This window comes from Lactuca serriola, chromosome 5, assembly GCF_051521515.1.
Source record: "Lactuca serriola cultivar US96UC23 chromosome 5, Lser_US96UC23_V15, whole genome shotgun sequence".
Classification (NCBI taxonomy): domain Eukaryota; kingdom Viridiplantae; phylum Streptophyta; class Magnoliopsida; order Asterales; family Asteraceae; genus Lactuca; species Lactuca serriola.
Genome location: NC_136412.1, coordinates 328,655,593 through 328,671,849, shown reverse-complemented (window position 1 = coordinate 328,671,849; position 16,257 = coordinate 328,655,593).

Sequence of the window (16,257 nt, the reverse complement as noted above, 5' to 3'; positions counted from 1 at the left end):
ATTTACTTATTATTTATTTATTTATTTTATTTTAAACGGAATGTTACAATATCTCATTTGGAAGGATGGTTCCAAACGTGACACGTGTAGTGAGTGGCGGTGTCTGGTAGTTGTTGGTGGTAGTAGCGTTTGGGTTTAACATATTTGAATTTGAGTATTAGTGTATAATGAATTATTTATGTTGTAAATTTTATATATTAAACTAAAAATGGATTGTATTAAGTTGAATATATTATATAAATTTTGTGATAAAATATGAATGAATGTATGCATGAAAATTTAAACTGCATATTATTGAATTAATATGTCTGCTAAATTGGGCGTACGGTATTGAAACCGTGAATATGTCTTATAAACGATATATATATTTTAATAAAATGTAAAATTTAAAAGAGAGAAAATTGAATTTGTCAAGGCATAATTTTATTCCATTTTTTTATTAATGTTTTTATATTTAGGTGCAAAAATAAAATAGTATGTGTTAAAAAGTATTATTAAAGAAATTTGATCGGCAATGTTTGATTTATTAAATTGTGAATATAATCAGAAAATGTCACTGTATTTTTTGTTACTCTGGCGGCAGTTCAACGGTGGTCCGACGAAGGTGCGACGATGGTCTGATGAGATGTGGCTACTAGTTTTAAACTAGTCAATGAAAAAGTCTACTTAATACAATATAAATATAGGATTTGTTCAAAATATTTTTAATAAAAACATTTAAAAATGGTTCTTAAGGTTCTTAATATTTTTGGGTTCTCATTTGAACAATTTGTTATATATATATATATATATATATATATATATATATATATATATATATATATATATATATATATATATTAGATGTGAGCTATATACTATTGTCAATGATTTTAGTAGAAAATTCCCCCAAAACATCTCTTCCTTTCACACACTTCCCCTTTGGGTAATTTACACCAATCATCCCTCGTGCATATGCCATAAAGCGTGTTTAGTTACTATTTTAAAAAATTTACTCGGACCGTCCCTCGTTTGGTAAAAGTTGCACACCTCATCCCTTCGGACATAAAAAGACGATTTTGCCCTTAATAATTTCCAGTGTTGTAAAAATCCCGCTACTCGACCGATTAGAGAGCGTATAACGATTAATTCATGCCTACACAATGACTGAAACAGTAGAACCTGATGAAATCTAAACACTTTGAAGAATTTATATCTCAATATAAACTATTTGAGGTATGATTAGTGTTGTATTTATCAAATTAACCTATTTTGTTATGATATTAGTGTCATTTACAAACTTTTATATGATATTAGTCATATTTAATTTTTTTAAATCTAACAAATTAACAATTAATGGTCTCCGATTAATCTTCGTCTTGCCGATTAATCCCTTAACCCCGGTCCACCGACTAGTTAACGTCTAGTGATTTTTACAATCTTGATAATTTCTTTTTTAATTTGTATTTATTATTATTAGATAAAAAAATATATACACCGATCCACCCTGCCTTTCCCTTTCCCTTTGTCTCATTCACTCTCGACAAACACCTAAACAACTTCTCCTCTTCTTTTTTCTGATGATACCAACCACATCTTGTAACATCCCAAGCTCAGGAATATAAGTTCGGGATGCTATGTGTAAATAAAGGAGTAGACTTGATGAGTACGTGTCTTTACTCGTCGAGTCGGATTAGGTGTTGGGCACGTGTTAAGTGACCCGACTCGCCGAGTCGGCGGCGGGACTCGATGACTCAGTGTTGGGAAGAGAAAACCCTAAATTTTAGGGTTTGCACCCTATTTAAAGGAGCTTATGTCCTCACCCCAGCCTCTTTGTTACCCCTTGAGAGTCAGTAGACCCTAAAATCATGTGTGAGCCATTGGTGAGAGTTTTTGAGCTTTGGAAGGTGATTCTAGTGAAGGAAACTTGTAGATCAAGAGGCTAACATCAAGGAATTCATGTAGATCCAGAATCTACTTCATCTTGGGCACATTTTGGAGGTAACAAGTCGTTGCCTTAAGCTCTTCCCTTCTAGATCTATTCTTGGATGATGATATGGGGCTATTTAGCATGTTTGAAATTCATTTCGGGTTTTGGGACTAGATCTGGGGTTGCCACTTCAGATCTAGACTTATCTTGGTCCATGGAGGCATAAAGTATCATCCCTTTAGCTTGTTTGTGAGCATTCTTGTCTTGAACCTTCTCTCTAGCTTGTATTGAGCCAAAATCACCTTGCATGCACGTAAAGTTGGAAACTTTACATGTAAAACTAGCCCAAGGAGTCCAGATATATGAGTTGGAAGCAGTGGGATGGACTGAAATCGTCTGAATGAGGATGAATTAAGTGAACCCGACGAGTCTGTTCTTGGACTCGACGAGTCGGGTCGCAAACCCTAACCCATCTAGTTATGATAAGGATCAGTGAGTTGAGTGGTGACTCAGTGAGTTGGACATGCTAGGACTCGAGGATTGAGGAACTCGACAAGTCATGGGGTGACTCGGCGAGTTGAGTCGTGATATGAGGATTTTATGAGTTTTGGAACTCGGCGAGTCAATAGCGTGACTCGGCGAGTAGGGTAAATCAGGAAGGTTGAATTTGACCAGGACTTTGACTTTGACCAATAGTTGACCAGTTTGACTTCCAAGGGTATTTTGGTAATTTGGGCACTTACAGATATGGTTTCATTAAGGTGTTAGGAGGTGGAGTTCATGGTTGTGATCAGGGGATTTGATCTTACCTCTTCAGTTTGGCATTTCGAGGTGAGTTATCCTCACTATTCCAACAGGGTCTAAAGCACCAAGGCCGACCCTTTCTCGGATTGTATACTTATATTTGTTTGATATGTTCATTGACCTGTTAGATCGGCGTCCTGGTAATTAGGACGGTATTATGTTAATGAACAGTTTAGGTCGGTATCCTGGTATATAAGATGATGTTATGTTAGTGACCGGTTAGGTCGATATCCTGGTTAGGATGTTGCTATATTATATGATCTGCTAGATCAGTTTGTTTGTCTATGGACTGTTATGTGATTATTTGTTTATATGTACATGATTGTTTGGTATGGGGGTTGGGTTGAGGCGGGTCCTGCTTCGTGCTGTAGGCCAACATACCCAGGGCAGACCGGATAGACTACAGACCCGGGAGGGCAGATAGTCAGGCCGAAGGCCCAACGAGCGGTCCGGATAGGCTGAAGGCCCCGCGAGGGCGGTCCAGATGTGTCGAGGCTCGGAGAGTGGACCAGATAGACTGAAGGCCCGGTGTGGGCGATCCAGTCATACTATAGACTCAGAGAGTGGACCAGGTGGACTGAAGGCCCGGTGCGGGCGGACCAGTCACTCTGTAGACTCGAGATGCATGAATGTTCTGTATCTTTTGATATGATATGATTATGTTTATATGATGTTGATATTTTGGGGGTAACTCACTAAGCTTTCGGGCTTATAGTTTCAGTTTATTGTTTCAGGTTCAGTGGATGGCCACGGGTAGGCGAAAACGTGACCGTATACTTCCTAGATTGACAATTATGATTTATGGGAACTCTGATGTATAAAATATTTTGAAAAAAAATTATAATAAATCAAAGGTTTTCAAAATGAATTCTAAAATGGTTTTCAAAATAAGTAAAAGAGGATGCGAAGTGTACGATCAGTCGGAGCCACTTAGTAGACCCCAAAATACCATACTGTTATTTGATATTGTGATATGTTAGAACAGCATGTTAATACTAGGCTAGCGATCTTCAAGAATTGCATGATAGAATTGCCTGATTTCATGATGCCTGTTAGCCTAGGGTTTTCCTTATACGAGATTGACATCATGAATGTAGTTACTTGTGTATGCATTACAATTGTATATAATTAAGATCTTATAGCCTGAGAATGTTTGATCTGGCCTGATGTTCTGTTCTTATTGATTATGGCTTAGGGTAGAATTGAATATTCGAAAGTTTATAGGGTCCAGTGTTATTAATGGCTAGCATATAGTAGTGCTGCAAGGGTTGATGGAAGTTTCATGGATGGGTGGGTAGTGAGAGGCCGGGAGGCCAGTTATGAGATATCTAGAATTCCTCTAGGAGCGAGGATTTAAGTGCTCGTTATGACTATGTATATTGTTAGGCTGTTGTGGTGATACTTGAGACAAATATGGGTAGGTGTGGAAGGTAGTATGGGCCCATACTACTGAAAGAACAGGACCCATACGCGTAGCAAGGAAGTCACAACCCCTAGGGTTTAGGTGGAAGTTGGTGATGGGTTTTGAGCATTCTAACATCCCTAAGTGTACATGCAACCCTATAAAACCTTGGATCTATGTTTGTCTAAAATACATGCAAAATATGATTTCCAAGGTTCATAATCCTATCTAGCATACATGGGGAACTTTTATTCTAAAAGGATGGATAGAATTACATACCTTGTAGTTGATTTTGATTCCTTGAAACCTTGTGAGCCTAGCACCCCAAGTGTGATGCCTCAAATGCTTCACACAACACCAAATACCTTTGGAATGACTTTTGAGAGAATGCACACACTTGTAAAATTGGCCTGGCCCTCTTATTTTCTTAGTGTAGCTGATTTTGGTAGATAACATGTTCCTTATATAGTGTGACACATCTAGGGTTACTCCATGTAAACCCTAATGTGTCATTACTCTTCATTTCCATGACCCATGGGTTTGTAACTCCCATGGAGCATCCTATGGGTTTAACCCAACTTGATAATCCATGGAGCCTTTTAGCTCACTATACAAGTTATGGATGATTTACATAATCAACCCATATATTTAATTTTTCATCTTTTGATCACTAAATTAATTCCAAATTAATTCTTGATCAATACTAATTAAACAATATTATTAATATATTAGAACTTATAATATATTAATAAACCACAAGTGTTATTTCTCTCATTTAGTCTATCCAAATGCATGACGCCATGCAACCCAAATGGACCATGCCGGATCGGGTCAAATACATACCAAAAATAGTTATGGACTTAGACACCTTATCCAACAGTCTCCCACTTGGATAAGTCTAATAACTATAACTACAAGTATGACTTCAGGAACCGATCAACAATTGTAGCTCTTTCAAGGTCTATCGGAACTGATAAGATCATGATACGCCATTTAAGATAAGTGATCATATAATCCTCTGTTCTAGATATCAGCCAGACAAATACATGGAACAATGTCTTACTTATTGTCCAGCAGTTTGTTTCCCGATTTCCGATTTGTTTGACGTAGAACTTAATTGAACACATTAACTGAGTTCTGACCGGGCCCGGTACATAGGTCAAAACAAATTCATCGAGGGGCCCAGATATGAGCTTCTAATCCAAGAAGGTGAAAGTCCCTAGTTTGCCTGTGTATCAATCAGATCCATTTGATGGTGCAGAATCCCAATCAAACGGATGATGTCAGATCAAATAGAAGAGAAGAAGAAGAAGAATATGATGAATCTATGTATGAATTGATTAGAATGAAGATCCTAATACAAAAGATTCACACACACAAAACTTCTCTCTAGTTTCTCTCTTGGCTGTACACTCCTTGTGTTTCATCAATCTCTACTCCTCACCCTAACACCTATATATATATATACTAGGGAATATGGGCTTGTTGAACATGGGCCGTAAATGGGTTTACGGCCGTAAACACGTATACGGTCGTAAACACCAAGATGTTTATGGTCCAAGACACAAAAGTACATTTTCCTAGAAAAGTAAAGTATAAACCATATTTTTGACCCAACAATCTCCCCCTTGGTTTATAACTTTCTTTTCTTAATTGACCCAACAAGCTCCCCCTAAAAAGTAGCTGGCTTTTCTTGTTAATCTTCATTGAGAGCTTGGCTTCAGCATTAATCTTCAAATTCTTCACGACTTCAAGATGAACTTGATGAATCTTCAATGAATGACTTCATCTTGAGCACTTGAGCTTTTCTGCAAAATTTGACATTGAACGCCCACTGGGTGAGGAGGCTTCTTGTACTGATTCTTGAAAGATGGCCTTTTCAGCTTGAGAATCTTCAGAGAGAACATCAGAGAGAACAAATCTTCTGGATCACTTCAGCAGGTACAACGATAGCAGCAGACTGATTGAGGAGGCTTCAATGCAATCCGTCACATAATCTTCAATTTCTGCTTCACCTTGCTTTTGGGGTTGAAGGATTGAATGTTGAAAGAATAATCTTCATTTCTTGCTCCTTCGAATGAGAATTCTTCGATGCTCACGGACGAAGCCTTGACTTAGAAATCTTCGACGCAAACTCCATGAGTTTCATCTTCACCTGAATTCACTTTTCAAGACAAAACAAAACTAAAAGAAAATTTAGCACACAATATTTTTGGGTTTTTCATATTTTCTGAACAAAAAAAATAATAAAAAATAAAACAGAAATAACACTATTTTTGATTTTGAATTTTTTGATTTTTGTTTGTTTTTTTTGTTTGTTTGTTTTTTTTAATTCTCCCCCTAATATTTAAATTAGAAGAACACTATGAACAAACTTAACAAAAACAAAAATAATAGCTAACTTTAAGAGTGATTTGGGATCAAAGTTTTTAGACAACCTTTATCCATTTATCAGTACCTCTCCCTTCATGAATAGATCTGGTCAATCGTCGGTATTGTGGTCCACTTAAACACGAGAGATTGTGACAAAATTAGGACATTCTATAAGTGACAAGACAATGCGATTCTAAGTTCCTAGATAATATTCCTTAAGGACCATTCAGCTGACGACGACGAAAGATATTGTTGTCCACCTAAATTGAGCAGCGAGATCTACAGACAAACTGTATGTGTTCAATTTTAATTGTACTAGAACGTGTTTCCCGCTTCCTAATATGCTCCAGCCATCAAGGACTTCCAGAATACTCCTTACACCGAGTGAGCAGACAATTATTAAGAGAGAATATAGATTTAGAATGCATATGTTGTACATCCAGGTCGGATTCTTCCAATCACGCAAAGGATGCAACATATGGCTAACTGAAGTTTTAGAGGGATTGAGAAGAGAATGGTGCATATACCATGTACCAGGTCGGATTATGAGTCAAGCAGAGGAGACAGTATATGGCTAACAGATAGAAAGAATTGCATAGATAGAAGATGCAGAGAGATAGAATTGCATATGTTACAGTCCAAGTCAGATCTCCCAATCACGTAAAGGAGGTAACATATGACTAACAAACAGAAAGAAAGAAAATAACCTTCTACAGACCTAGTTTATCGGAATTCCCCAGTCACCCCATTCAACCGGAATTAAGGACAGAAGCCGCACATTGAGGAAAAGTGAATCCACAGTTCTAGATACGGGTTATATAATGTGACCGGTAGATTCCCATGTATATCTCCCTGCTCAACCTATCCGAGCGTCGTATTGTCAGGCTAAATGGATCTATCTAGGTCAAGATTTTTCAAGTCTCTAGATTCCTTAAGTTCATCTATGCCTAGTCAAGTCCATTTTAAATCTTTCGTGCCTACCAGCCCATCGAACACAGAGCCTAGACAATTTGGATTCAGTCCCTTACACAGATTTAGATTGCCTGTTATCACATGATTATATCACTTCCCAAAACATCTCCTGCAAGCACATTCCATTAACACCATATTTTTGATTTTATGATTTTCTAATGTTTTTTTATATTAAAATTTTCTAATTTTTGTTTTGTTTTTATTTCTCCCTCTAAATTTGTGCATAGGAGAAAAACGAAAGTAAATGCGCAAATTTAAACTATCCTAAAACAAAAATTAGTCTTTGAGGCGAATCAGCTTAAGAAAAACTCAGGAGTATAGAGAAGAAAATTCAAACCGTAAGTCACCGATTGAATTTGTATCAAGAAGGTCTGAGAACAGCACGCGTAATCTCAGAACAGATCCAAAAATTCTTCACATCGTTAAGCACTAACCCCATGAGTGATCCCTTCCTTTCTTCCCTTCCCGCAAAAGGACACATACTCTCAAGAAAAGGTCAAAATGTTGCACAGTTGAGAGATGTCCCCTATCATGTGCCTGGAACAGCTACTACCAACAAACCGAAGTCTGATGATATGCCTCCATAGCTACTTCGACATAGAGCAGGATTAATTAGTCTTTGGAACCTAGTCCATTTTGAAACTGGGTCGACCTTTGTCATCAACGCACAATACTCTCTCCCATGACATGTCCTGTTTATAACAAACAGAAGATATAGAAATATTAGAAGCATTAGGAGATTTGGGAGAGTGGGCCTTTGGAACCCATTTGTAGTTTGATTTAACCCATTTCTTTTTCAATCCTATGGGTGGCTTAGTACTTGCTTTTGAACTTGATGTCGGCCGTTGAGATAACTTTGACTTTACCGGTCTTTGTTTCACTGGAGCATCTCTTGGATTGGACTTCTTGGCCGACATTTCCTTTTTGCCCTTGGGATTCAGATTCTTTGCCTTGTGGGTTTGATTCTTGGCCTTCTGCGCGTTCCAGTCAACATTGTCTGAACGTGAACTGGAACGATTTCTTTTGAAGTATCTCCCACTTGGCGCGTTTTGCCATCCTTGTGCGCAGTAGGGAACGTATGCGCAATTTGGACAGTTTCAGGCAATGTGTCTAGGTGTTCCATAGTGAAAACATGTCTTTTTCTTCACTGTGAAGTTGTTTCTTCCTGCCCCTGGTGACGTATCCTTGCCTTGTCTCTTGTTGTTCCCACATGCATAGTTGCAACAAGAACTCTATTGCGTTGGAATTAGTGGCCTGTATTTCTCAACGACAGGTTGATCAGAAGCAGTTGAGTTCGAAGCAACATATTCAGAGTTCAAGGAGATGTTGGTTTGTTCAATGGTGTTCTCCTTGTTCTCATCCTCTGCTACTTTACCCGCACATAAAGTAGAAGCATTAGTATTTTCAACTTGAATACCTCCTGACACAAATCCAGCTGGTTTGCCATATCGAAGATGTGCCTCCCTGTCAATTTCTTCATGTGTCATAGGGATGGATGTGTAGTTATGATTGAAAGGTGGAGGAACACTATCATACCCTAGACCCTTGTTTTGATTATCTTTGAATTTTAATTGGGTTTCAAATAAGGACTCAACTGTCTGACTTGATGCAGTATAATTTTTCAAACTAACATCTGTTTTCCACACTTAATTTTCAAAGTATCAAGTTCTTCAGTTACAACAGCAAGTTGTCTCTTAATATAGTCATAATTTTCACACTTGTTGCTATACTCTTCCTGAAGCTTCCTAAAGTCTTTAGTTTTTGCTTCTAATTCAGCATTCAGGGGTTTCTGTCCTTTTCTAAGTTGATATCCTTCATATTTTTGGTCCTCGACTTCCCTTTTTAGCAAATCATTATGTTCACGAAGAATTTTAATCGTATCTTCACAAGATGGAGAGCATGAAACTTCACATGATTGAGAACATGAAACTTCATTGACCGGAAGGTTTGCGGAACTCATTTGTCACACCCCTGAACCAAGGATGGCGGAAACGTCCAGGGATGGGGGACTTCATGTGTAGTATCATAACAACAGTGGTAATAGTGATAAAAGTAAATACAACCAACATAAATATAATTGAAAGAGTTACATCAATGTATGGATTACATGTTTCAAAATCAATTACAATATGTTGACAAAATATGATAAGTTTGACGCCTTAACGTCCCATCCTCAAAAGTACCTTGATACCTGTTTAGCGATTTCCTGAGAATACAAGTAGTTTAAAAAAAAATGTCAACACAATGGTTGGTGAGTTCATAAGTTTTTGTATATAATTATGAAAAAGCTCGTCATGTAATTGTATAGTTGTTCCAGAAAAATCCGATAATTTCCTTAAAATGAATAATGTAGTCTTGTATCCAAAGACTGAAATATATGAGTAATCTTTCTTATATACAGAAAATAATGTGTGTTTATTTCAATACAAACGCGTATGATATCAGTGAAACTCTCGTACATTCTTAAGTTTGTTAATACTTTCTGTGAGCTATTATAACCATACTATGACCTAGGTGGCCTGAATACGACGTTCTTCGGGCGTCGTAGAACTGAAATGACACTTGTCACCACAGACCTGCCGGTCTAGCTGTTGCGAGCAGCTCTGGTGTGGGTTGTCAAGCCCAATATAGATCTATATACAACTATCACGCTCTCCTTCCAGGAGACTCTGGTTACAATACAGGACTTTTGATTTATGTGAAGAGAATGACTCACAAAGTATTTAACGAATTTACACTTAATCATAATGAAAGTTTCCTTTTGGTGAGGTATGCATTTTGAAATCCATCGTAAACTATACCTATTATAGTTTATCAAAACGAAGGTAGTAACAGTAAAGTACGTAATTTTTACTTAACATAGTTTATTTAACGTTTGTGTGTAACGGGTATTCTTCAATAATAATGCTTTGTGTAATCTATGCCTTATCTAGTAAAAATCCATTTGTTAACAGGTTTATGACTCGATACTAACACAAGAATTTCATATATTGAAAATATACATGAACACTTAATAATATACATCTTGCTCGACATGTTACAAGGTGTTATGAAAATTATATGATGTTAACTAAATTAGACTTTCCTGTACTGTTTTAGAAAAGCCATAGAAAAATCATACGAAGTCAAAAACTAAATCCATAAATTCTGAGAGTTCCCAAAATGTGTCTAGTTTACTCATAATTTTTATCATGATTTTTAATGACCTGTAACTTAGGTGAAAAAGTCCATAATCACAGACTGGTCCGGATTGGTGTTTGAAATGATAGGCAGTTTTGTAAAAATCACCATAAATTGTAGAAAAATCGTATGGAGATGTGCAAGTAGTCATTTTAAAGCTAAGAAGTGGAACTATATGCACCTAAAACAGTTTTGAAAACAAAAATGCTTAAGATGTCCAAAACAGTCCGTGAATGGAGTTGAACTTTTCTGATGAAAGCTGTTAGAAAAATGTAGTTATGTTCTTAATGTTTTAACTTGTATTCCCCCCCTAAAAACTTGAGAAAACGTGAAAATGTAGGGGTATGAACTCACCTTAAGTGTTTTCAGTAGATGATTGATGATGAATGGAGGTGCTTAGCTCAAGGACACTTGGAATGTCTTGAAGATTTCGAGAATCTAGCATGATAGTTATGGAGTTTGTATGAGCTATCAATGATTTGAGTAGAATGAAGTGTGAGAGTCACAAGGAGGATGGATTACACTTACCAAGAGTGGAAGAACACTTGATGATTAGTCTTGAAATCGTGAGTTAGAGAGAGAGAAGTTGGAGAGAAAGAGTTGGAGTTCCTTCTTGGTGAATGTTGTGAGTGATTGAAGAGAATGAGGAGAGAGGGTGTATGATCAGCCCTTAGATTGTGGGGGTTACTTGTGAAAGAGAGTAAAAGGTACAAGGTATGGTGGGGAGGAGTGTGGGTTGACATGGAGTGGGTGAGGGGGTTGCTTGCGTCATAACTAGGGTAAGGTCAACACTTCTTCTTTTTGTACTTTACCAACCCCTTTTTAAATAAAATTTTACCCTTAAAATGTGATTAAATCATTAATTTAGGGGTCCTATAATTAAAACTAAAGTTTTGGGTGAAAATCCCATGTTAAAATAATCAAAAATGGGTTTAAAATGCAAAAATGGGTAAAAATAGGCGAAATCCGAGCTGCCCAGCGAGTTTCTTCGGATCCCAGCCGAGGCTCGGTCAGCTGGGCTAGGTTCGGACGCGGAGGCTGAATCTGGAAGCGAAGGCGCGAAGGTGGCTCGGCTCGGAAGCGGTGCAGTCCGAAGCGAAAGCGAGAAGCGGAAGGCGGGTTCGGTCCGAGCAGCTATCCGACGCGAAGGTAAGGTTCGGTCCGAGATCAGGCTAGAACCGAAGGTACTGTAGTGAACAGTAATGAACAGTACTTTCGGTTCGGACCCTTCCCTCTTGCGTGGTTCGGTTCGGCTCTCTTTCATGGTTGGGTTCGGTTCGGATGAACAGTACTTTCGGTTCAGCTCATGAACAGTACTTTCGGTTCAGCTCATGAACAGTACTTTCGGTTCAGACCCTCATGAATAGTGCTTTCGGTTCGGTTCATGAATAGTACTTTCGGTTCTGAGGGTTCGTTTCCTTGAGTCCGTTTTTCGCGTAGACTTCCGTTCTTGGGCTATTTTCGCCAAATTCGAGGGTCGGGATGCCCCGAGTGATTATAGAAAGTTGGGAGAGATTTCGAGAGAGATTTGAGAGAGATTCCTCGTTCTCAGAGAGATTTGGGAGGGATTTGACGTACTTGGAGAGATTTCGCATACGAAGAGATACGTGAGAGAGATTTCACATACTTAGAGAGATTTGGGAGAGATTTGACATACTTGGAGAGATTTCACACACAAAGAGATGTGTGGGAGAGATTTCACATACTTAGAGAGATTTGGGAGAGATTTGACATACTTGGAGAGATTTCACATACGAAGAGATATGTGGGAGAGATTTCACATACTTAGAGAGATTTGGGAGAGATTTGACATACTTGGAGAGATTTCACATACGAAGAGATATGTGAGAGAGATTTCACATACTTAGAGAGATTTGGGAGAGATTTGACATACTTGGAGAGATTTCACATACGAAGAGATATGTGAGAGAGATTTCACATACTTAGAGAGATTTGGGAGAGATTTGACATACTTGGAGAGATTTCACATACGAAGAGATATGTGAGAGAGATTTCACATACTTAGAGAGATTTGGGAGAGATTTGACATACTTGGAGAGATTTCACATACGAAGAGATATGTGGGAGAGATTTCACATACTTAGAGAGATTTGGGAGAGATTTGACATACTTGGAGAGATTTCACATACAAAGAGATATGTGAGAGAGATTTCACATACTTAGAGAGATTTGGGAGAGATTTGACATACTTGGAGAGATTTCACATACGAAGAGATATGTGAGAGAGATTTCACATACTTAGAGAGATTTGGGAGAGATTTGACATACTTGGAGAGATTTCACATACAAAGAGATATGTGAGAGAGATTTCACATACTTGGAGAGATTTGGGAGAGATTTGACATTCTTAGAGATATGTGGGAGAGGTTTCACATACAGGAAGATAGAGTGAAAACTATTGAGAGTGTTTTCGTGTGTGATGAATGAGAGTGTTCGGCTTCGTAATGCAAGGTCTTTAGACCCCGTTGTGCCATGATTTAGGATCTTACGCACTCCCTATGAGTATGCAACATTGTATTATTGTTTTTGTTCATTGTTTAGCACTAATGCTAAGGAAATTTAAACACATGAACTTTCCAAGTGGTGTTTTCTCATTAGAATAGTGAGTTATACAGTAATTACATAATATAAACCCTATCATACAAGGTTTTAATCGAGTTGATCGGTTTGACTCGTTGACCTTGACCGGCTTAGACTTGACCCGATTTTGACTATTGTCACATCATCCCCCCGTTAGAGGGAATTTCGTCCCGAAATTTACGCTTTGGCCAGGGCTTTAAGGGTTTAGGAAAAGGTGCGGGTACTTTTGCTTCATTTGGTCTTCGCGCTCCCAGGTGAACTCAGGTCCTCGTTTAGCGTTCCATCGAACCTTTACAATGGGAATACGGCTTTGTTTCGTTCTTTTGACCTCCCGATCCATAATCTCTACTGGCTCTTCCACGAAGTGGAGATTTTCGTCAACTTCGATCTCATCGAGAGGTATCACCAGTGTCTCGTCGGACAGACATTTCTTCAGGTTCGATACGTGAAAGGTGGGATGTACCTTATCGAGTTCTTGAGGTAATCGAAGTTTGTACGCCACAGGACCAATCCTGGCGAGGATTTCGAACGGTCCAATGTACCTCGGGTTTAGTTTCCCACGTTTGCCGAAGCGTATCATTCCTTTCCAAGGGGAAACTTTTAGTAACACACGATCACCAACCTGGAATTCCAAAGGTTTGCGTCGCTTATCCGCGTAACACTTTTGTCGATCTTGGGAGGCCTTCAGCCTTTCTCGAATTTGAACAATCTTTTCTGTGGTCTCCCTTATGATTTCAGGACCAGTGAGGGTGCTATTCGGAATTTGTCCCCTAGCTAACTGAGTATCCCCCACTTCAGCCCAACATAGGGGTGACCTGCACTTGCGTCCGTAAAGAGCTTCGAATGGAGCGACTTTAATGCTGGTGTGATAGCTGTTATTGTAGGAGAATTCGATCAGTGGCAAGTGGGTATCCCACGCTTTACCAAAGTCTATCACACATGCTCTCAACATGTCTTCTAATGTCTGTATAGTGCGCTCGCTCTGCCCGTCAGTTTGTGGGTGGTAGGCCGTACTCATGTCTAGCCTAGTACCCAAGGATTTCTGCAGGGACTGCCAAAATCTCGAAGTGAACCTACTATCTCGGTCTGAGATGATAGATATTGGTACACCATGCAGTCGCACAATCTCCTTGAGGTATATTCTGGTTAATTTCTCCATCTTGTCTGTTTCCTTTATTGGTAGGAAGTGCGCAGACTTGGTCAATCTGTCTACAATCACCCATATAGTGTCAAATCCGCTCGAAGTCTTAGGCAGCTTGGTTATGAAGTCCATGGTTATCCGCTCCCACTTCCATTCCGGTATATCAGGCTGCTGTAGTAGTCCTGAGGGTTTCTGGTATTCCACCTTGACCTTGGCGCAAGTCAGGCACTTGCCCACATATGTAGCAATCTCGGCTTTCATATTCGGCCACCAATATAACTTTTTGAGGTCTAGGTACATCTTGTCTGACCCTGGATGGATGGAGTATCGAGTCTTGTGTGCTTCATTCATGACCACGTCTCGGATCCCACCGAACTTTGGTGTCCAGATCCGGTTACTGAGATAACGAGTTCCGTCATCCTTGACTTCTAAGTTCTTATCCATTCCCCTTAATGCCTCACCTGCGACATTCTCTGGTTTCAAGGCTTCTAGTTGAGCTTCTCGGATTTGTGTGGCCAGGTGGGAATGGATGGTCATGGTTAAGGATCTTACCCGGCGGCCCGAATATTCCTTCCTGCTTAGGGCATCAGCCACTACATTGGCCTTGCCCGGGTGGTAGCGAATTTCGCACTCGTAATCGTTTAGCAGTTCAACCCATCTTCGTTGCCGCATGTTGAGCTCTTTCTGATTGAGGATATGCTGAAGACTTTTGTGGTCGGTGAAGATGGTACATTTTGTGCCGTAGAGGTAGTGCCTCCAAATCTTCAAAGCGAACACTACCGCTCCCAATTCAAGGTCATGGGTAGTGTAATTAACTTCGTGTGTTTTAAGCTGTCTTGATGCGTAGGCGATGACTTTTCCTCTCTGCATGAGCACGCATCCGAGGCCTTGATTTGAAGCATCGCAATATACCACGAAGTCATCAGTTCCTTCTGGAAGAGACAAAACTGGTGCACTGCACAGGGCTTGTTTTAACGTCTGGAAGGCGGCTTCTTGTTTATCTCCCCACTTAAATACCACACCTTTTTGAGTCAGGGTGGTAAGTGGTTTGGCGATCTTCGAGAAGTTTTGTATGAATCTTCGGTAATAGCCGGCGAGCCCTAAAAATTGACGAATTTCCGTCGGCGTTGTAGGTGCTGACCAGTTTTGAATAACTTTGATTTTTGCGGGATCCACATGTATCCCCTTCTCGCTAACCACATGGCCAAGAAAATTCACTTCTCTAATCCAGAATTCGCATTTAGAGAATTTGGCGTAAAGCTTCTCAGCCCTCAATGTTTCCAAGATTAGCCGGAGATGCTGACGGTGCTCTTCCTCGCTTCGGGAGTAGATTAAAATATCGTCGATGAACACAATCACGAATTTGTCTAAGTAGGGTCGGCACACCCGATTCATCAGGTCCATAAATACCGCCGGTGCGTTTGTTAATCCGAAGGGCATTACCACAAACTCATAGTGCCCGTAACGAGTTCTGAACGCAGTCTTGGGAATATCCTCTTCTTGTACTCGCAGTTGATGATAACCCGACCTCAAGTCGATTTTTGAAAAGTAGCTTGCTCCTTGGAGTTGGTCAAAGAGGTCATCGATTCGGGGTAAGGGATATCGGTTCTTGATAGTGAGTTTGTTTAGCTCCCGGTAGTCTATGCACATGCGAAAAGATCCGTCTTTCTTCTTTACAAACAAGGCCGGTGCTCCCCAGGGTGAGAAGCTTGGCCTGATAAATCCTTTGCTTAACAGTTCATTTAACTGGCTGGAAAGTTCTTGCATTTCTGCCGGTGCTAAACGGTATGGAGCCTTAGCGACGGGGGTAGCTCCTGGGATTAAGTCGATCCGGAATTCGACTTGTCGTGCGGAGGGTACACCTGGAAGATCTTC